The sequence below is a fragment of the Cynocephalus volans genome, chromosome 14 (assembly GCF_027409185.1).
Source record: "Cynocephalus volans isolate mCynVol1 chromosome 14, mCynVol1.pri, whole genome shotgun sequence".
NCBI lineage: Eukaryota > Metazoa > Chordata > Mammalia > Dermoptera > Cynocephalidae > Cynocephalus > Cynocephalus volans.
Window position 1 is genome coordinate 72,891,359 of NC_084473.1, and position 24,563 is coordinate 72,915,921.

Here is a 24,563-nt window from a genome sequence, read left to right on the forward strand (position 1 = left end):
TTGTTCTGAATTTTAAAACCATGTTTAAAAATCACAATACTTAAGAATATATGTCAGAGTTAGAAATAACACTCCATACTGTTTTTCTTTTGCCATTTATTAATCAGAAAATTACAAAAGCAAAGTGTGGGGCTGGCTAGTTAGCTTAGTTGGTTAGAACATGGTGCTGATAACACCAAGTTCCAGGGTATGATCCCTGTGCCAGCCAACTGCCAAACAAACAAACAAACAAACAAAAAGCAAATTGTGTGCTTGGAAATAATTAAACATTCATTAATAGGAGATTAGTTCAGGGGTCAGTAAATCACAGCCAATAGTTGTAAATAAATTTTATTGGAATACAGCCAAGTTCATTTGCTTACATTTTGTCTGTGGCTGCTTTTGCATTGTAGTAGCAGAGTTGAGTAGTTACAATAGAGCCCATATAGCAAACAGGGCCCAAAATATTTACTATCTGGCTCTTTAAGAAAAAAAAATTGTCATCTCCTGGATTGGTTATATACATTATGATTTATCAAAAAATAGAATACCATGTAATATCAAAAATAATAGGCATCCATATATTTAAGTATATTAGTTACCTATTTCTCTGATAAAAAAAATTACCACAAATATAGTAACTTCGAACACCACAAATTTATTATCTTATATTTCTGGAGCTCAGATGTCCAATAACATCTCACTGGGCTAAAATCAATGTGTCAGGAGGGCTGTATTCCTTCTGGAAGTCTAGGGGAGAATCTGTGTCCTTGCCTTTTCTAGCTTTTAAAGGCTATCGGCATTCCTTAGCTTGTGGCCTTTTTTCTCCATCTGCAAAGTTAGCAACAGCTGGCCTCATTCTTTCTCATGCTGCCATCTCCCTGGTTTTCTCTATTCTTCCTTCTTCCACTTGCAAGAACCTTTGTGATTTCACTGGAACCAACAGCATGACCCAGGATAATCTCATCTCAAGGTCAACTGATTAGCAACATTAATTTCGTTTGCAACCTCAATTCTTCTTTGCCACGTAACCTAACACACTCACAGATTTTAAGAACTAGGATGTGAATGTCTTGGGGAGAGGAAGCATTATTCTGCCTACCACAATGAGTATTTAAAGGTATTCACAATATTCTATTATTTGGGAAAATATAAAATAACAAAACATCATTTACAATATGGTTTTGTTTAAAATTTTTGTATTTGTTCTGTGAATGAAAAAATGATTTCTGAAGGATTTATGACAAAACATTACATTTATTTTTCTGGGAAATGAGATTATGCATGGTTTTTACTTTACAATGTTTTTTTTTTAGGTGGCTGGCCAGTACAGGGATTAAACCCTAGACCTTGGTGTTATGAGCACCATGCTCTAACCAATTGAGCTTTTTAAAAATTCTTGGTTTTTTTAAACAATGAGCGTTTGTCACTTTTATAGTAGAATAAAATTCGAATAATAGTAAATCAGAGATCAATTACAAGGAAGTTTCAGAATAGGCAATTTTGCAAAACAAAACTTTTATTCTCATATATATGTTTACAGTTTTTCCTTATGATGTCAGTCCTTTGACATCAGAATCAGATACTCTTTCAAATTTTGGTTGTCACTACTGTCCTAATGCAAGTGCTTCCCAGAGAGCTTTACTTTCTTCCCTGCATCACAGAAAACTCAATACTAATATCCCTGGACTGGGATGTCCCAGTCTGCAGAGAATTACAACCCCTCAAGTTTGCATACAGAGACCATTCCTCTAGTATTTTCTTCTTTCTTGAATATTCAGTACTTTCCAAGTTCCAGCTAACTGATTTACAACTTCTGAATTTAATTGGAATACCCCACGTAATAATCTACAAGTCATTTCAATGCATGTTTTACTTGAACAAAAATTGACTTCCAAATTCTCGCTTCCCTTTTACTTGCAGCTCCTAGGAGCAAGCTAACTGGGTTATTTTGTTGCATGATGATTTTCTTTTCTTTTTCTTTTCTTTTTTTTTTTTAAAGATAATCCAATTACCCTTTTCTTTACCAGCTATTTATCCTATGATGCCCACTTATGAGTTCTGAGAGAATTGTTTCTGTTGTTTGATATTAATCTGTTTATCCCAGACGATCACAGAACTTTACAATTACTTTCACGTATGTTACATTCTGTATGAATTCAGCCTTATTTAGTAATTAACAAGCATTTTTGGTGTGCTTACTATATATATATTGAATACTACTTTTTTTGATGTGGTGTTTTGCATTGTTTTGCAGCAGTTGATTAAAATATTACAATATTGTCAACCAGAGCAGGTGTGCTGCTTAAATTAAAAACAACAAAGTTTAAAAAGGGTCAGATTAGAGATCAGTAGAAGTTTTACAGGAATCACAATAAAAAAAAAGGAAGGTAAAAAGGAGAAAAAAAGAAGCAGAATATTCTTAATTGCTTTCAGTTTAGCTTTCTCTTGCTTCATGTGGCTTACAACACAATAGTTACTTTCTCACCTTTATTAGAGAAATTAACTGAAAAGTGTGTGAAGCTTGTCTTCATATTCTGTACACTAGGTAGCACATTATAGCTCCTTGGAAGAGACTAATAAGGAGATTATTAATAACTATGAGAATAATATTGTTCTCTACTAGTCGGAAGCAGGCAGTAGCCGTAACCTAAAATCAAAACAAATATAAGAAGGAGACAGGTACTTTGGTCAAACAACTGGTAAATAGATTCTAAAAAAACACTAGATGTAGTTTGACTGAATTATTTGTGTGTGGTTAGCTTAGCCATAATGTGTTATCAGTAACATTCAAGTTGAGGAAAGTTATATGTTTTAAATGATTAAAACTTGTAAACAGCAAAAATTTTTCAAGCCTCTACGTATATGCAAGAACTTCGATATTGATCTCATAGAGCTTATCATCTCTTTAAAGAAACAAAGCTTAACACTGACTTGAAAGAAATTTTAAAAAATCAGAGAACCTCGTAGCATTTATGCTAAGAGCTTTAGTGTTCAGAAAACCAGGTGGGGCTGGAACAGTCAGTAAAGCCTGAGTGGCTGAGAGGAGATAAGTGCTGAGCTTCAAAGGTTAGGGGAATGATAAATGCAGGGTGAGATTTGAGGATATGCATGGTGAAGGGATTTCCACGGACAAAATCAGAAGGCAGGAAAGTATACAGCAGGGTATTTCAGTGACTTACTGGAGCTTACGTGAGGTTGGAAAGACATGAAACATCACATGAAATAATTATATTTAAGTTTGTCCTTAAGCAGTCTTATCTATGTATCCCCAAAGGGATTCCCAGTTGCTCAGACATGGTGAGAAGCCAACACCTCTTAACACAACAAAAAGGCAAAAATCCAAAGTTAGGAGATGGAATTTCTACCCATAACGAAGTTCTGTTTGCAAAAAAAAAAAAAAAAAATTGAACTCTGAGCTTCCTAGAATGTAAGAAAAATAAGGAAAACACAAATGATAAAGTATTCTTTTTTGCTAAAATGAGAGTCACACTTTTGCCTCTCTCTCAGCCCTAGAGGAATTTATAATAAGAACATTGAGTAATATATGAGTAATGGCCTTGAGAACAATTTAAAAATGCAAGCATTTGAGTGTGATGCTTCCTCCTTTATTCGCACTTGCAATTCACATTGCAGAGTGCAGTGGGGTAAGGACTAGACCATGGAGGACACCTTGAAGGCCAGCCTTGCTTGACCAAAGCACCTGGCTCTTTTCCTGCTATATTTATTTTGGCTTTAGGTCAGGGTTGTTATGTCAGTGTCTGGTTAATGGAGAACAATAAACTTCTCTTAGTTATTAATAATTTTCTCATTAGTCTCTTCCAAGGAAACATAAAGCGCTAGCTGGTGGCCAGCATTTGCAGACAAAGGTCGTCCTCCTTCCAGGTAACTTTCCTAACACAGGTGTAAAAGTAGTATTGGATCACAATCCATGCTGAAGCTAATGAGAAAGAGAAAGGCAGACTGAAAGCAATGGAGGGCATACTGCTGTCTTGTTCTTTTCTCTTTTACACAGGTTTTTATTGTGAGTCCTTGGGTGAGTCTCCCGGTCTCTGTTCTGACATTTAAAATTTTGTTTTTATTTCAAGCGGTATCGTGGATCTAATCAAAAATATTGCGGTATTAATCATCAGTTACATGAGAAGGCAAAAGAGTGTACTGTAGGTTTTTGTTTTTGTTTTTGTTTTATTCTTAAAAGATGACCGGTAAGGGGATCTTAACCCTTGACTTGGTGTTATCAGCACCATACCCTCCCAAGGGAGCCACTGGCTGGCCCTTACTGTAGGTTTTAAACACACATTTCCTGCATAATGACATTTCACTGACATTGGTGACAGCTAAGCGTAACTGGGTAAAGGTGGGAACCCCTTGAAGGCCAAGAAGAGAACATTTGACTTTTTGTTTTAATAATAAGTAGATAGGCTTGAAACATTTAAGTGACTATAGAATAAAATAATCTGTAATTATTCAAACATTTTTCTAAAAAGAGGTATAGTCTCCTATTATTTTTCCTTCCAATTTGGAAGAAGACTGAGGCTGAATAATATATAGTTAAAGCCGTGATTTCATAATATGCCAAATAAGTATCAAAAAATAGCTACATTTATGGCGTTTATGTTAAGGCCTATTACTGGTATGCAAATTCTCAGCTTATAATTGTTTTCAAAATCAGGCCCAGAGGCATTACCATGGAGGAAGTAATTATAAGATGCTTAATTAAAAGTAATTATAAAATGGTAAATTACTTTTTATACATCCTCATACATTGTTTAGTTATAACTTAATCTTTGAAACACTGGAATGGCTGCCTCCCAAGAACAGAGCACCCTTCAGGGAAACGTGGCTCATCAGCCAGTAACAACTGCCCTTTTTAAATAACTTTACAAACTCCGATCCTGGGACGTTCCAGCGTGGACAGCTGGTCCATCCTCCTGTGCCGTGGTCAATGTTTAATGCACTGCAGTGGATTTCTCCAAAGTTTGCCCCGAGCACTCCCGAGGGCCTTCCAAGTCCGTATGGAGGGGTGGAATGTGCTGCCCTTGGGCTCACCAGATGGGCTTTCCGGAGGAGCCGGTGCGCAGCAGCCAATGCTGGTGAGTGGAGCAGGTGTATATTTGTTTGGGGAGGGGAGGGAAGGGGCACGGCCCTGAGGACGCTGACAACCTTTGGCTGTTTGAAATGGGAAACCTGGGAAATCCAACCAGATGCTAAAAGGTCTCACTGGGCCAAAAATATAGGAACCGATTTTTTTTCCCACAGAATTAAAACTTTAATTTCTAAATGGTACATTCAATAATTGAGCTGCAATTGAAAAAAAAAAAAAAAAACTTTAAAGGTTTAAAGTACAGATTGTCATGAAAATTACTTTTGAATGGTGAAGCCAGTGAATATGCCCACACAGGAGAAGTATGATCAGCGCCATGATCATGCTTCCTGCTTTTTCAAGTGACAGTTTATACCTCCGGTCTAGCGTACTAGATAAAATTCGGAATACTCTTATATTTGAACTTCAGGTACAGAATGAGTCATTTCTTAGTATAAGTATGTCCCAGATATTACATGGGGCATACTTAAACTAAACAAATCATTCATTGCATATGTGAAATTCTAAAGTAACTGGGCACCCCAGATTTTTATTTGGTAAATATAGCAACTATATTCTGGTTGCTATAGTAAATGGTACCTTTTTTATCATCACACTTCCAAACTGATTATTGTTAGCAGAAGAATACACTGATGTTTTGTATATCAATCAAGCTGATGTTTTGCTTATCAAACCTTACCCAATTTTCTCATTAGTTCTCTGGTTTTCCAGGTATACAACCCTACCTTTGGCAAATAATGATATTTTTGCCTTTTGTTTTCTAATATTCATATGTTGCATTCCCTTTCCTTGTAGGATTGCATTGAATAAAAATGTAAAAGCAGAATGTACTAGTCAGGGTTCTTCAGAGAGAACCAATAAGATATGTATTTCAATACGTGAGAGGGGATTTACTAGGGGGATTGGCTCACATGATTGTGAAGGCCGAGGTGTCCCACAGTGAGCCCTCTGCAAACTTGATGCCGGTAGTATGACTCAGTCCAAGTCCAAAAGCCTCAGAACCCAGGAAGCCAATGATGACCTTGGTGTAAGTACTGGAACCCAAAAGCTGATGAGTCTCCAGTTCTGATGTCCACAGATAAGAAAGCAGAGTGTATCACAGATTCACAGAATAGAGAGAGTGATTCACCTTTTTCCTCCATTTTGTTCTCTCTGAGCCCCCACTGGATTGGATGGCTCCCACCCATATTGAGGGCAGATCTTTCCTACCCAGTCCATTCAGGCTCTCATGCTAATCTCTTCTGGACACACCCTTATAAACACACCTAAAAAGATTGCTTTACCAGGTTTCTTGGAATTATTTAATCGAACGAACTTGACATATAGAATTAATCACACACGGTAAAATAATATACGTGATAGTGGGTATCTTTGTGAAAGCTCATGTCTCTAGGTTACTGTTTTCTTAAATTTCTAAATTAAATACCTTAGGCTCCCATCTCAAGTTCTGTGAGAATTCCACCTCCTGCTGCACTGTTTCTGAGGATTCTGGGGCTTGCATTCTCATGACGATTTTATCTCATTTCTAAACTTCTCATTCTAAATTAGACCTGATATAGTCTAAATACATCATCACAGTTTCTGCTTTGGAGACTATCCTCTCTCCTCCATATACTGACGTAGTAATAATATGATGCTGGTGTGTAGTGAGCAAAGATAGCAGACAGAGTTTACACTAAACATGGATCTGAAAACAAAATTCACTATTAGGTAATTCTCTTTAATACCCTATGTAGAGTATCTCCCAGATTGTGTCACTCTCTCTAGGTTGCTATTATCAAACTGCTGTACCTCTTTTTACACTCTATAGAGAGTTCATCCCATAGTTCCTTTTATTCTTTACCTGAATGTACCCCCAAACTCTTACATATATTGCCACTCTCCCCAAGCATGGGAAGACTTCAAATGTATATTACTATTATTTGCCAGAAAGTTTGGGTTACAGGCAATAATTTGTGTGTATAAAAAACTGTCTTCATTAAGAAGTTAATTTTACTAAAAGGCCATCTTCCAGTCTCTCCAGTATCAGCAATGCAAAGTACAGCCAAAAGTGTAAAATGACATATTTTCTTTAAATTGGGCCAAATCAGCTTCTAAAGCAGGTCTCTTCTGGGAATTGGGGCGGTAATTGGAAGATGAGTTCTTCTCCCATTTAAAATTGTCTTGCTTCTGACTCTCATGTGTCTTTTAATTATTTTTTAACCATTAATCATAAAGTAGAATGTTACTTTGAGGTAAATACTTTTGTTATGCTAAGGGAGTTTTTCACAGCAATAGCATTGAATTATATCAGATTGCTTTCTGACATCTATCAAGACAAACAACATTCCTCTGCTACCATCTTTGACTAACTGGTGTGTTAAATGACGTAAATACATTTCCTAATACTTTGTCTTCTTTTTTGGCAACTGGCCGACATGGAGATCCAAACCCTTGACCTTGGTATTGTCAGCACCTCGCTCTCACAAGTGAGCTAAATAGCCAGCTCAATATATTTCCTAATACTAAGCCGTTTTTGCTTTTCTGGAAAATACTTCCTTGTATTAGCTGTATTCTTTTATTAGTATGCTTCAATACTCTTATATGCTGCTAGGGCACATCTGATATAGCAATATTTCTCACACTATTCTAGGAAATAATCAATGATCGCCAAACAAAAGATCCTGTAATCAAATAGCTTGGGAAATCCTTCCTAGGGAAGATACACAAAACCCATTGCCATATGAAAGCCTCAGAGAAGTCACAAAGCTTAAATATATGATTTTGTTTTTTAAATGATAGAATTAACTTATTTGTGCAAGGGTAATAATACCACAAAATCAATTTTTTTTTTCTTTTTGTGAGTTCTGAAGGAGTTTGTGTATCTGGTAAATTTTATGGTTTCATAAATGTTTGGAAGAATTCTTCAGTCAAACCATTTGTAGACAGTGCTCTGTGTGTGTGTGTGTGTGTGTGTGTGTGTGTGTGTGTGTGTGAGAGAGAGAGAGAGAGAGAGAGAGAGAGAGAGAGAGAGAGAGAAAGAAAGAGAGAGACAGACAGACAGAAAGAGAGAGATTTTTTCCTGTGAAACAAAAAGAATTTCTCTATTGCTCTTGGTATGTTCAGGTTAAAATCAAAATTTCTAATTTCTCTGGAGACAACTATGGTAAGATTCATTTTCATAGAAACATATCCATGTAACCAAGGTCTTCATATAGAGCTACATAAAATTATTTATATAATATGGAATTCTTCTGTAGCTTTTAACACATTTTTATCTGTGTCTCTAGAGTTGGCTACTCTATTATTTCCCTAAATGGCCATTTCTTTCCATTTTATTTGCACTTTTAGAACTACCTCCTATCAAAACACCTTTAGCAAAATAATTTTACTATCTAACACATAGAGAAAATAGATACTAATTACAGACACTACCTCCACTTTTTCTCTGCTGGGTACTTCCTAGCAGTGTTTAAATACAGTCATGTACTGCATATGAGGTTATGGTTGATTAAGGATGAACTGCATATATAATGGTGGTCCCATAATATTATAATACTGTATTTTTACTGTCCCTTTTCCATGTTTATATATTTAGATATACAAATACTACTGTATTATAACTGCTTACAGTACAGTACACACTGTACAGGTTTGTAGCCTAGAAGCCATAGGCTATACCATATAGCCTAGGTGTGTAGTAGGCTATACCCTCTGCGTTTGGAAGTATACTCTATGATGTTTGCAAAATGACAAAATAGCCTAACAACACATTTCTTGGAAGGAATCCCTATCATTAAGTGACACATGAGTGTATTTTCAAATCACTTTATCTTGAAAATAAAGCCCAGATGCTTCTAAAACATATGTCTACAAAATACTTTTGATACTCCTCCCTACAGAGTGGAGGTTAATTCCCTTCCCTTTGAGTATGTGCAGGACTTAGTAACTTGTTTCTAACAGACTATGGCAGAAGTGATGGTATGTCTCTTCCAAGATTAGTTATAAAACAACTGCATCTTCCATCTTGAGTGCATGCTCCTTCTCACATGTGTGCTTTTACCTAAAATTATGTAAATGAGCTTGGAAGTAAAAACTCCACCCCCAGTTAAGTCTTTAGAGACTGCAGCCCTGACAGACAGCTTGACTGCTACTTCATGAGAGACCGTGAGGTAGAACCACCCAGCTAAACAGCTCTGACAGTCCTAGGGCTTAGAAATTGTGTGTGATAATTCAGCCCTACATTTTTCTACTCCTACTACCCTATATATCTACAGTCCTCCCTTGTTATCCATGGGGGATTGGTTCCAGGACCTTCTGTGGATACCAAAATCTGTAGATGATCAAGTCCCTGATATAAAATTGCATAGTATTTGCATATATCCTATGTATATCCTCCCATATACTTTAAATCCTCTCTAGATTATTTATAAAGCCAAATACGATGTAAATGCTATGTAAATAGTTGTTAAACTTATTATTGGGGAATAATAACAAGAAAATAAAGCCTGTACATGTTCAGTACAGATGGAAATTTTCTTTCTGGATATTTTCAATTAGTGGTTGGTTGAATCCACAGATGCAGAAACCACCAATACGAAGGGCCGACTGTATTTCCTTTCACAGAAATAAAGCTGGAAGAAAATTTTTAATTGGCTTAAGGACATTTATTATCTCAATTAGCAGATACTGTTCTGGGTTCATATAGAAGGGCATATAAACATCTGGTTAATTCAGTGGCTTAGGAATGTCGTTATGATTCTTTGTCTATTTCTCTTTTCCTCTCAGCAGTCCTCAGCATATCAGCTCTTAGGCTGGCTCCCTTCAGGGTTCCAACATTGTGGCTTCAATTCCAGGCATCACGAGCAGGTGACAACCTCATAGGCAAAATAATCCCATTATATCTCTCTCTCCTTTTAAGAGTGAGGAAAATCTTCTCAGAATACCTCCAGCAGATAACTTCACGTCTCATCAGTCAAAGTTTTGTCACATGCCCATGCCTAAACCAATCCCTAGCCATAGGGAACAGAACTGTCATAATCAGCTTAGAGCGAACCATCCCAGCTCAAAGTATTTCACTGAATATTTAGTGATTAAAATTTTTAACTGGGATTTGTACCTCCATTCAACTGGTGTCTATGTAAGTGTAAGCTGTAAATTTATGTTACTAATTTTCCGCGAAGATCTCTTTCTGTTGTTGATGTTCTTTTCAGTCCCATTTACCAGATTAAAAAATTTTCTTGTTTCCATTAGAACTCCTCGGAACCCATCCTTCTTCCACATTGCCTCAATATTTAGTGGCTATTAAAATTGAGCAATATTGTTTCATGTCACTGGGATGATTCCTGTACAAAATGATCTGGAAAGAATACTAATGAAGAAGTTTTTAAATTCTATTATATGAATTTCTGCCCTGCATTTGGCTGGTTTGAAATTCTGTAAAGTTAATGTATTTTAAATGAGAGGTGTCTGTAAATGATGTCTTTCTAATTCTGAGAGTATCTAGCTAGAGTCAGCCTGAAGTTAACTTTTATAATGAAATTGTAAACCCTTGACATGGGAAGTTGCATTCAATCAACCAACCGAAGGCTGTTTTTAGCTTCTGTGTCATGGATAGAATGCTACCAGTATATTGTAACAGAAAAATGGATATGCTTGAATATGTACACATTGATAAGTAAGATTGAACAGGGGATATCTGACAAAATTGATGAGTATATCTTCTAATAAGAAATATCCTTTTACTGTCTTAAAACTGACATGCTTGACAACATAATTAATCTAAGAGATGGTAAAAGAATAAATATAGTCCATGATGAGTCACTTAGTATAATAAAATCCTATGTCTTATAATTCAGCCTTATTAGAATATAATTAGAATTACCCTATGCAGTCAAATTGTTAGGTATTTTCTGAAATCTGAAAATACCAGGTGTGGTGCTACTGCTAATGTTGATGTCTGGAATCCTGTCGACATGCCAATTGTAGTGCTCTTAATCCAGCCCCAACTGGGCCGATTGTTGAGCTAGGGCTGGGTCTGTAGCTCCTAGACCCCACAAGCCCATTCACAGACTAGGTCACAAACCCTTCACATGCCAGGCTGAGTCACCAGACCCCTCACATGTGAGGCTGGGTCACCAGACCCTTCACACGCAGGTCTATGAGCTTGGTAACTGGCCAAAAGGTCCTTGGAGCCATAGGTTGGAAAGCATGGCTGCACCGGCGGACGCCTGAGGCAGACACCCGCTGCCTGCTTCACTAAAGCTACCTCTCTCTCTCTCTTTCTGAAGAACACAAGAATAGCAACAAAACTAAAAAGATACATTGGCATGCATCATGTGCACTAACCACACACACACACACACACACACACACACACACACACACGCACACACACACGCAATTTGCTTACAAAGAATGCTGGACCACACCCAGCTGGACCCGAGGCAAGCGCTCTGACCAAACTATTCTGTTTTCCCAACACCAGCTCCCTTCATTATTCTCTACATTTAAATGTCCAGATATATTAAGTGATGGACTTTGATTTTATCTACTTAAGGCTTTAGTGCTAGCTGCAGATTGTAACAATGGATCCCATGAAAGAGAAGATTAAATTTAAATAAGTTCTGTGCAGTGGAGTCATAGCAGGTGGGCCCTAATATTTATATGTATATATTCATAATTCTTGGCACAGCAGCAGACATTATTTGCTGTTTTTATAGTATACAAGTGTCCTCTGATACTGTTTTTCATGTTAATGATTGTATGAATACTTGCAATCTTATGTTGTTTAAATTTTTAATGACAATATTCCATCTGATAAATTCATCTTCTTATTAAAAATGAAATCATTCAGCATTTACCCCATTTTACATAATTTTAATTAGATGATAGTTCACACTTTATCTCTACTTTCATATATATATAAAATATATATATATATATTATATATATATCTAAAGTGCTTTTCCACTTTTATCTCTAAATCTCTGAAAAAATTCAATAAACCTGGAAATTTATAACACAATAAGAAATAAGAAATAAGTGACAGACTATTGATAAGTCTGCTAAATACCCAAATTATTTAAGAAATTAAAATTGTGTTTATAAATTACCTAGAAAACAATGATGATAAAAATACATAAATGAAAAAAGCTGCATTCAAAAGGAAATTCAAAGTTTCAAATGCTCAGTCCTAAATAAGAAAAATGAGGAAACAAATAACCTCAGATTTCACTTCAAAATGCTAGAAAAGAAAAAAATACATTAAATAAATCTAAGCAAAGCAATAGGTGGTTATGGAAGATTTACGCAGAATTAAGAAATAAAATAGAGAAAAAAATCAGTATCCTGTTAAATCCATCATCTAGTTCTTTAAAAGGATCTATCGTATAGATAAATTTCAAGGAGGGTTAGTAAAGGGGAAGGAGAGAAAGAAAAATCCACCTATTACGAACTGAAAAGGGAGAAACTCTCAGATATATGTTTGCTACTTCCTTTTCTTTGAAAATCTAGGAAAAACAAATATAACATAAATTCACTGAAGAAAAGTTAGAAATGCCAGCTGAATGTTATAAACTGGGAATTCATAATTAGTACCAGTTCTCTTCAAACTATTCCAAACTATTGAAACAGAGGCCACTCTCCTAAGCTCTTTGTATGAGGCCAGCTTCACCTTGATACCAAAGCCAAAATACAACAGAAAAAAAGAAGTACTACAGACAAATATCTCTGATGAACATAGACGTAAAACTCTCAATAAAGTACTAGCAACCAGAATATAGCAACACATCAAAAAAATTATATACCATGATCAAGTGGGATTCATCCCAGAAATGCAAGGATGGTTCAACATATGCAAGTCTGTAAATGTGATACATCACGTCAAGAACATCAAGGACAAAAACCATTTGATTATCTCAATAGATGCAGAAAAAGCATTTGACAAAATCCAACATCTCTTCATGACAAAGGCTCTTAACAAATTAGGTATAGAAGAAAGTATCTCAACACAATAAGTGCCATATATAACAAACCCACCACCAATATCATCCTGAATAGGGAAAAACTGAAAGCTTTTTCCTTAAGAACAGGAACAATACAGGATGCCTACTCTCACCACTCCTACTTAACATAGTACTGGGGGTATTAGCCAGAGCATTCTGGCAAGAGAAAGAAATAAAGGGCATCCAGATTGGAAAAGACAAAGTCAAACTTTCCCTATTTGCAGATGACATGATATGCTATATAGAAAAGCCTAAAGTCTCTATAAAAAAAACTCTTAGAAATGGTTAATAATTTCAGTAATGTTGCAGGATACAAAATCAATGCCCACAAATCAGTTGCATTTATATTTTCCAATAATGAGCTAACAGAAAAAGAAATCAAGAAAGTAAGTCCATTTACAAGTCACCAAAAAAGTAAAATATCTAGGAATCAATTTAACCAAGGAGGTGAAACATCTTTATGATGAGAACTACAAAACACTACTGAAAAAAATAAAGAAGACACAAAAAGATCAAAAGAATTTCCATGCTCTTGGATTGGAAGAATTAACATTGTGAAAATGTCTATTATACTTAAAGTGATCTACAGATTCAATGCAATCCCCATCAAAATACCAATGATGTTCTTCACAGAAATAGAAAAAAATGTTAGCATTCATATGAAATAACAAAAGACCCAAAATAGCAAAAGAAATACTGAACAAAAAAACCCAAAAACAAAAACAAAGACAAAGCCAGAGGCATAACACTACCTGACTTCAATTTATACTACAAAGCTCTAGTAACCCAAACAGCATGGTACTGGCATAAAAATAGAAACTCATACCAGTGGAACAGAATAGAGGAACTAGAAATCAATCCATAGACTTATAGCCTATTGATATTTGACAAAGGCAACCAAAGCATACATTGGGGAAAAGACTGCCTCTTCAATAGGTGAGGCTGGGAAAATTGGATATCCATATGCAGAAGAATGAAACAAGATCTGAACCTGTTATCATATACTAAAATCCATTCAAAGTGGATTAAAGATTTAAGTATAATACCTGAAACTGTAAAACTACTAAGGAAAAATATAGGGAAAAACCTTCAGGAACTATGACTGAGCACAGACTTTATGAATATGAGCCTCAAACCACAAGCAACAAAAGAAAAAATAAACAAATGGGACTATACCAAACTAAGAAGCTTCTGCACAGCAAAGGAAACAATCAACAGAGTGAACCAACAGCCTACAGAGTGGTAGAGAAACTTTGCAAACTATACATCTAACAAGGGATTAATATCTAGAATATACAAGGAACTCAAGCAATTACACAGTAAAAATAAAAACAAATAATCCAATTAGCAAATGGGCAAAGGAGCGGAATGGACACTTTTCTGAGGAAGACATATAAATGTCCAACAGGCACTTGAAAAAATGCTCAACATCACTATTCATGAGGGAAATGCAGATTAAAACCACATTGAGATATTGCCTCACCCCAGTTATATTGGCTATAATCAAAAAGATGGAGAACAACAAATGCTGGTGAGGATGTGGAGAAAAGAGAACACTCCTACACTGTTGGTGGGACTGTAAGTTAGTACCGCCACTATGAAAAACAGTATGGAAGTTTCTCAAACAACTGCAGACAGATCCACCATATGATCCAGCAATCCCACTTCTAGGTATACCCAAAGGAATGGTAATCATCATGTTGAAGAGATACCTGCACTCCCATGTTCATCACAGCTCTATTTACAATAGCCAAGACATGGAACCAACCTAAACGTTCATTGATGGATGACTGGGTAAGGAAAATGTGGTATATATACACCATGGAAAACTGCTCTGCCATGAAAATGAATGAAATTCTGCCATGTACAGCAACATGGATGAACTTGGAGAAAATTATGTTGAGCTAAATAAACCAGGCATAGAGGGATAAACACCACATGTTCTCACTCATAAGTGGGAGCTAAGAAAGAAAGAAGGAAGGAAGGAAGACCACAGTGGTGTGTTGGACTTGCAGAGGAAAAGAGTATACCTAGGGTTGTGGAGTGGAGTGGTGTGGGGTAGGGGGTGGGTGGGAGGAAAGATGGGGATTAATTGGGTAGGGGACGTGGGGAATAATCACAATTTGTGGTAATGTGCATGCTGATTGTATTGATCTGGCCATTACATTTTGGGCACAAGTGGTGGGAGTCAGCTTTGTACCCCATGAATATGCACAACCAATTAAAAGGAAGAAAGAAACCTAATCTAGCACTATAATGAATGTTAAATGCATTATCACTAACCAGAGTTTATTTTAGGAATTTAGGAATGTCATAGGAAATATATGGCATAAATTATCATATTAATACTTGAAAAGATATAAAGATTACCTCGATGCATCAGAGAATACTTTTGATGTAATTAAAACTCATAACATTAGAATAGAGATGTTTTAATAAAGAATGATTGAGAAGTAGGCCAGTGTTGCTGCTCCGCTCTGTCTCTCCTCTTTGGCTGAGGGCTGACCCACCTTCTCCCCACTGAGGAGGACTGGGATGGATAATGAGGGTCGTGTTAAGGGCTGTCTCATCAGATCAGTCTGAACCCTGTCTTCATTGTTTCCCTAAAATGAGACATGCAAGGAAAAACAGACTTGTAGACTTCAAAAGAAATGAAGTTTTTTAAATGTTTATACTAGAAAAGCTAATAAAAAGATAATTACAAAAGTAACAAGCTAGTGAAAATTGCCAGGCTATACACTTACTTATATAATTGAGGAAATTTGGGTTTAATTATTTTTTTTCAGGATTCCAGGAATTCATATATCTTGTCATTAAACAGATCATTCAAAGGAATCTAGCTTGGCCACCCACGCAACAGTAAATACAGAAGGACCAGTGTCAACTTCGTTAAACAGACATGTATCTTTCCTGCTCACTCCTTTGAGACTGCAGATGTGGAAGATGTAACCAGTTGGCTTGATCCCGAGAGGTAAGTAATCATGAAGTATAGCAGTGCCCCCTTATCCACAGTTTTGCTTGCTGTGGTTTCAGTTACCTGTGGTCAACCATGGTCCAAAAATATTACATTAAAAATTCCAGAAATAAACATTTCATAAGATTTAAATTGTGCACTGTTCTGAGTAGCATGATGAAATCTCGAACCATCCTGCCTGGGACGTGAATCATACCTTTGCCCAGTGCATCCGCACTGTAACCACTTCCCACCCGTTAGTCACTCCACAGTAGTGGAGGTTGTCAGATCCACCCTGAAGGTATCGAAGAGCTTGTGTTCAAGTAACCCTTGTTTTAATTCATAATGGCCCCAAAGTGCAAGTGGAGAAATGCTGGCTGCCTGGAATAAGGGGGAACTATTGCAAATGCAGGAGGTTGGCAGAAGGGAGAACTACAAAATTTGGGCCGAAACCTCCTTTTTCACATGGTTACCCAAACACAGAACCATGAGGCCTTAATCTCATTGCTGAAACTCCTCTTTGTCCGGTTTTTCTCACTTTACTTAATTCCATCTTTCCAATTGCTCAAGACATAAAACTGTCATCTCAAGCATTCCGTTCCTTTTCTGGAATGTTTTTCCTACCGATCTTTACTTGGCTAACTCTTACATATCCTTGTTCCCCCTAAATTATTTTCTTCATGTTCTTGCACACTGTGCTTTCCCTTCCTAATGCATGTAACAATTTGAAATTACAAAATGCTTTCTGCTTTATTTGTTTACTGTTGGTTCTTTCTGTGTGCCCATACGCTGTACAGGGGCTGTGATCATCCCCGTTTTATTCCATTGTATTCCTAGTATTTGTCACAGTGTCTGGTGCCCCGTAGATATTTGCTAAATATTTGTTAAATACAAGATTGTTTCTTGCCATAGGTATATTACTGTAATTGAGAGAAATGTGTATGTGTATTTTCCATTAGAGCCTATGGATACTGATTGGAATGTCTTCATAGAAAAGTTCTTCAAGGCTACATTGCTTACACAGGTAAATTATTAATTATGAGAAAGGAAAAAGTTGTCATCACAAATGATGTTTTATATTTGCAACATTCGCATTGTCTTTCAATAGTGACACTCAACAAATTTTCATTTAATGAATGAATATATATATATATATATAAACACACACATGAATAATAACCGTTGGTTAAGGCCAAAAGATTTTTAAAGCTAAGTCAAAAAAATCCTACAGATTATTCTAATGGCCTGGTTGGAAACAAAGTGTCAGGTTTCCAAGATAATGGAAAAAACATATAGAGCTGTGTTATTATTAGCATAAGAAATTATTGTGCAAAGAATCCTTTAATTTTGCCTTTTATATTCAGTGAATAAACATTCATAGTAAAAACTTTTAAAATAGTAATAAAAATAAAGAGGAAGTTAAGATTCACTTTTAAACATTCTACTTAAACAGCAATGTCAAAATGTTAGTGTATATATTTCTAGATTTCCTTTTCCTCTGTGCATATGGTATTTCCTATAAAATAAATCTCTATAATAATAATACTAAATAATGCTTAAATGGATTTTTCTCTTTGCTCGGCTTTGTTCTAATTTGTTTACAAATATTAAATAATTCAGTCACTACATAGGTACTATTTATGTCCCCATTTTACACACAAGGAAACTGAGGCTTAGATAAGTTTTTCAAGGTCACATTTCTAGTAGAAACAAACTGGAATCATTTTCTAAGTGTGTGTTTCTATGATATTTAATGTCATGGATCACAATTTATTAAGAATAGTATCATACTATTACTGGATATTCTTTCTAGGAGAGAAAATAAATTCAAGTGCTGTGAATTAATCATAGATGATGTTAATATTGAATAAATAGGCAAATTTAGAAAACAGGTCGTCTTAGAAAACAGACACTCTGTTTCCAACCAGGCCATTAGAATAATCTCTAGGATCACTTTTCAAATTTTAATTATTATAAAAAATTATATAATAAATATTTTAGTACATATTTACCTTCATAGTCCCTTTTCTCCTAGGTATGATGGCCTTTGGAATCTTAAATAACCAATGAGATGTGGAGACAAAAATAACATTGACTCAAAGTAACATAGGAGAGAACAAATCTTGCCCAAGGGAGCTTAAAGATCCCAGTTTATGAAGCTCACAGAAACCTCTTCCTCTCTTGATATCACCCAAAGAAATTTTGCCATTTTTTTCAATCCAGAGATTTGCCTTTCTGTTAATATAAACTCTAACTAGCCTCACTATTCAAATTCCAAACATTTTCAACCATCCTGCTCTTTGAAGTTATGGTAAGCATTTTATTTTTTTTTTTAATTAGAAAAAAATAGACTATTTTTTAGAGTAGTTTTAGGTTTATAGAAAAATTGAGCAGGAAGTACAGAGATTTCCCTTTCCACATGCCCTGTGTTGACACATGCATAGCCTCTCCCATCATCAACATCCCTCACCGCAGTGGTATATTTGTTACAACTGATGAACCTATAGTAACACATCATTATCACCCGAAGTCCATACTTTACATTACAGTTCACTCTTTGTGTCATACATTCTATACAAATTTATAATAACATGTGTCAACCATTATGGTATCACAGAGAGTAGTTTAACTGGTCATTTTACTTTTGAAGATGCTAGGCTACTTCAGTTTATATACTCTATAAGGTCTACGTTCTCTCAAAGAGTCTTAAAGTGATTTAGGAAAAAAAAAAAACTGTTAGTGAAGCATCAGAGATATTTTAAAGCAATTAGCTAGAAAAGGAAACAAACTGAAAATCTTAAGGCCATTATTTTGTCATTTGAGCTAATTTGTTTTAGGATATTGTGAAATGTATGTCTAAAAATGAAAGAGGGGGATTCTCAAGTTTCCTGACTGAAGTAGTTTACCAAGTAAAGTGCTGTTAGAAATTGCTATGGTCTGAATGATTGTGCGCCCTCCCCCCCCCACCCCCAAATTCATATGTTGAAACCTAATTGTCTTTGTGGTGGTATAAGGACCTGAGACCTTTGGGAGGTGATTAGGTCATGAGGAAAGAGCTCTCATGAATGGGATTAGTGCCCGTATAAAAGAGGCCCAGGAAGATGCCTCACCCCTGCCACAATGTGAAGACACAGCCAGAAGACAGCATCTATGAGGAATGGGTCCTCACCCAACATCAAAACTGCTGCAGCCTTGATCTTGAACTTCACAGCCTCCAAAACTCTGAGAAAAGAATTTCTGTTGTTCATAATTCACCCAGTTTATGCGATTTTACTATAGTAACCCAAACAAACGAAGACAGAAATGTAGACTTGTTTAGCCTCAATAATGGTTAGTATATACATCTTTTAACACTTAGTGTTAAAATTTAATAACACACTCCTATTATTAAAATTGCTGAGGCAAGCCGTATGAATCTGAGACCCCCTGCCCCCTTTTAAAACTGTGGTAAATTTACATGCAGTAAAATGCCCAAATATTAAGAGTGCACTTCAAACACATTTTAGAAGTATATATACTCATGCAACCACCACTAATCTCCTCATGTATAAAATAGGAGCATTAGTGGTACCTACGTCAAAATATGTGTACAGAATATTCCATTGCCCTAGTATATTCTCTTGTTTTTCTTTCCAGCCAATTCTTCCTTGCTGTGGTTTGAATGTGTCTCTCAAAGTTTGTGTTGAAAACTTAGTCCCAATGCAATAGTATTAAGAGGTGGGAGCTTTAAGTGGTGATTAATGCCATTATCAGGAGATTGGGTTAGCTATCATAAGAGTGGATTTCTGGTAAAAAGTGTGAATTCAGCCCTTCCCTCTCTTGCTCTCCATCTCACGCTTGTGCTCTCATCATGTGACTCCCTTCTGTCTTGTTATGACTAAGCATTGAGGTTCTCGCCAGTTATGGCTCCTCAGTCTTGGATTTCCCAGCCTCCAGAACCATAAGCCACGTAAATCTTTTTTTTTAAATAGGTTACCCAGTCTATGGAATTCTGTTACAGCAGCAAAAAATGGACTAAGACACCCATATTTCCCTGACATTGCCCACTCTCCTCTAAACCTGCCAGAGGAAATCACTGTTTTCATTTTATCACTGAAGACTTTATTTGCCTGCCCTGAACTTGATCTAAATTAAATCATGCAAGATATATGGCTCTTTCTGGCTTCTTTCACTCAACATGTTTTTGAGCTTCATCCAGGTTGACATATGTTTCATATACATCATAAGTGTATATGTCATATATACTTAGTAATTCATTTTTTTTTTATTATTGAGTGTTATTCCTTTGTATGATTATAACAAAATGTATCTATCCATTCATTTGTTGATGGACTTTTTTGGCTCCTATGATCTAAGTCTATTGATACATATTACAAATTTTTCCTGCTGGAAGATTGTCTCAAATTATACTCCCTAATCCACCCTCTCCCTCCCCCTCCCCTTCCAGCATCATAAGAGAAAATGTTCCCACCACAGCTCATCTACACTAGCAGAATCACTTTTTAACTCTCTTTCAATTTAATAATCTCTAAATGGCATCTCATTTTAAATTGTATTCTTTAATATTGAGCTTAAGTTTTTTATAGTTTACTAGTTAAATCATTTTCTTTTGTGAATTGTCAGGCCTCGTCAATCATCAATTTTCCTATTAGTATGTTTATCTTTTAAAATTTTATCTGCAAGAGGTATACACACACACACACACACACACACACACACACACACATTAAAGATTTGGGGCTCCTAGAGCTCCTTTATGAACTTTCTCACCACCAAACTACCTCACCCCCCACACCAGCTGCCCTCCAATACAAAAACATGTATTATCCTCAAGGTCAGCTATTGCTATTGTTATACCTATTTATTTATTAAGACACCTACAACACAAAGAGGTTAAGTATTTTGCAAAAATCACAATCAAACAAGTGATAGAGAGGGGTTGCAAGCTTGCTTTTAATCCCTTTATTGTCCTGCCTTTCTGTTCAAAGCAGGCTTATACAATGAAAATAATAATATCTAACTCTTTGGGTTGTTTCAAAGATTAAGCAAATTCATACATGTAATAATAACTGTAATAATTAACTGTATATGCTAGATACCATTCTATGTACCTCATATATATTAATACATTTAATTTTTACAATTCCGTGAGATAGAAAGTATACTCTATCATCCACAGTGTAACTAGGAGAAAGGTTAAGTACAGAGAGGTTAACTCCCTCTCCAACATTGTGTGACTAATAAGTGACAGACCTGAGTTTGATCCTAGATAGTATGGCTTTCAAATCCATTCTCTTAAATAGGATGCTAATAGCTGAGAATAGCTCTTGACAAACAGTACGCCCTAAATATATGTTAACCGGTTTCATTACTGAAGGACATGCATTTGGTCACAGTTATGGAAATAAAGCTTTTTTCCTCAGGAGTTTCAGTCTCTTGAGGTTGCCTCTTTCTCCACCCATATTGTTGCAGCAGTGAGGTGGAGTCTTATACTTGACAGAGTGCTTAGAGTCAGGGCTGTACCTTCATTTTAAACTTTGAGGCCCTTGGTGTGCGTTAGTTAGTCTTGATGCAATAATTATGACTGTAGTAAAAAACAAACAAACAAACAAACAAAAAACTTCAAAATCTCAGACGCTTAAAATAGCAAATATTTATTTTCCTGACTTACAGAACTATATGGAACAGCTGTCATTCTGCTGTGCTGGTCTCCAGAAATCTGGTCAGATTCAAATTTGCTCCATGTGTCTTCATCATTCTGGGACCTCTTACCTGGGCATGCTCTGCTTGTGGAGGTGACAGGAAAAGAAGTGGGTAAGCCAAACTGTGCAGGCACATTTAAACCCTCTGTTGCATCACTTTTGCTAACACCCGATTCATTTGTTAGAAGATGAATAAAGGAAAAGATGACAGAATAATATTCGAGTGTTTGGAATCTTGGGATCCTATCCAAACACTTTCACAAAATTAGCTCTTAATTTTACTGAAGGAGTATTAATCCTTTATCATATTCATGCAAGTATGTTCTCCAAGATCTTTTTTTATTAGCTTTTAAACATCGTTTATGGCATTTTGGCTTTGCTGGAGACCTTAATTTTTACGTAGTTAAAATGGCATATTTCTTCCTTTATGATTTGTGCCTTTGAGTTGTTGCATACAAAGACTACACCAAAAAACCCAAGTCAGATGTCAGCATTCCTTTGCTTAAAACTTTTCTATGCTTCCCACATCCCTAGAGTAATAGTACAAGTCCCTTCAAAGGCCAGCCAACTCCTTTATAGTCTGCTCCCTACTTTTCCTCTGACGACTTTGTCCTCATTTCCTACTTCTTCCTCCTCAATAAGCTCCCTCCAGCCTAGTCTCATCACGGTTCTTCAAATACACCTACTGTCAACATAGAGTTTTCAATCTTAAAAATAAGATTCTCACACAAATATGTAGTAAGCACGTTCTGAAGATTTATTTAATCGTTACTGAGGGAACCAGTGGAATGGTAAAGCTGGTTCACAGGAGATTGGGTGGTCAGCATAGTCATTGAAAAAAGAATACTGGAATAAGATGGCAGAGTTAGATGCAAATAGGTATTAAGATAGGTATAAAAACCTAATTTAATCTCTTTGATAACATTATAGAATGATTAATTAGTTCATTAAGGCACAAAGGCTGCCAAATAGCATACATTTAACATAGTATATTGATATTAAAGCTGTTTCTCAAAGTTTCAAGACATATATAAAACACATATTTTAAATATACGCAAGCTACAGACATGATAGCCTATTTCTTTCCATTATAACATTTGAAAAAGGAAACTGATATTATTGCCAAATGAGGGAACATTAAATTACCTTCAGTGATAGTTAAAGAAAATATATCAGAGCAATATAAGAAAAAGGGGAAAAATCATTGAGGTTATAATTAAAAGTTTTTTAAAGTCATAGGACTTGCTGAATACAGTAAATATTATATATATCTCTGTCTAACATAAACTTATTTTATGAAACATTAGAATTAAGCTCTATATAAATACACTTTGGAAAAATAAGATACAATGAGAATATATACTACACCATTACCTAATTTTTATAATTTGATCACTCATCTATCAGAATAGGCTATGAAGCTCTTTTTCTAATCTAGCATGACTCAAGTGGTTTTATATGCCACATTTTCTAGACAGTTCTTAAGTATATATTCACCCAAATATCTCCCTCTAAGTTTTGGGGGCCCTGATTCAAAATTAAGAGACCCGCACGGGGTATGGGCTCAGACTCCTTCGAGTCTGCTACTCAAACCATCAAGTCCTATGCCTGATATTAAGCTGATTCACTCTCCAGCTATAGGTGATGAGAGTCTCTTTAAATGCTGCCATGGAGGCCTTTTGAATTTCATGCCATGCTCTGAGTCAGTAATTCACTGACCTAACTGAGCTTGCCAATTTTATTCTTCAGCCATGAGTGGCACTGAGCAGCAGACGATCAACTCCACAGTCCTTTTAATGACCTTTCCCCCATATCTCTTAAACATATGAACCAGTGTATCTCCTTCAACCTATATCCCATCTCAATTCACCATAGGTTAAAGTCTTAACAATTGTGGTCCATGAGACAAGTTATCAACCTTTACTTACCAACGTAATGGGGTTCCTGTAGCCATCTGACTAGAGAGTGATCTAACTCAGAATCCTATCCTGAGGGTCACCTTCCTAGGACTACTTCTTCGGAAGCAGTATTAAATTTATTTTCTCAGACACAATCCTCAAGACAAAGTTTTACGTAAAAGTATTTATTTAGGAAGTATCCCCAGGTAAAATCAGTATGTGTGTGAGAAATTCACTAGGAAGAGATAGAGGCCAAGGAGGTATACAGTATTTAGCAAATTTCTACAGAGAATGACTTTAGCTTTGTCCTGTGGTGGAGCTCTGGAAGGGTGTAAGTCATACATTCTCACACTTGTCAGTGATTAGTCAAGGCTGCACTAGGGAAGGCAGTTCTAACTTTCCATTCACGCAGATAAAGCAGGATCCAGCAGTGTGTGTGGTCTGCTGACAGAGGCACTACCTTCTTAAGAGTAATACTGGTCATCTACTTCTGCATAACACACTATCCCAGCACTTTGTGGATTAAAGCAACCATTTTCTATTTCATGTACACCAGCAGTTTTGGCTGGGCTCAGCTGGACAGTATTTCTGTTGGTCTCTCCTTGGGTCACTTAGGCAGCTGCAATTACTGGTCAGGTTGGCTGGGGCCTGGTAGGTTTAAGATCCCTGAGCTGAGAGTTTATCTCTGTTCATCTGGCCTCTCTTCCTCCAACAGCAGTTCAGGCTTCTGCATGTGGCTGTCAGGGCAGCCAAAAAAAAAAAAAAAAAGAAAGAAAAGAAAAGAAGCTGGAAGGCTCTTGAGACCTAGACTTGGAAGATGTACAGCACCACCTACTATTGAACAAAAAAGTCACAAGGCCAGGCCAGATTGAAAGATTAGAGAAATAGGCTTCTCCTGTTACTGGCAGGAGCTACAGAGGATCTGTGGTAGCTAATGCAGGA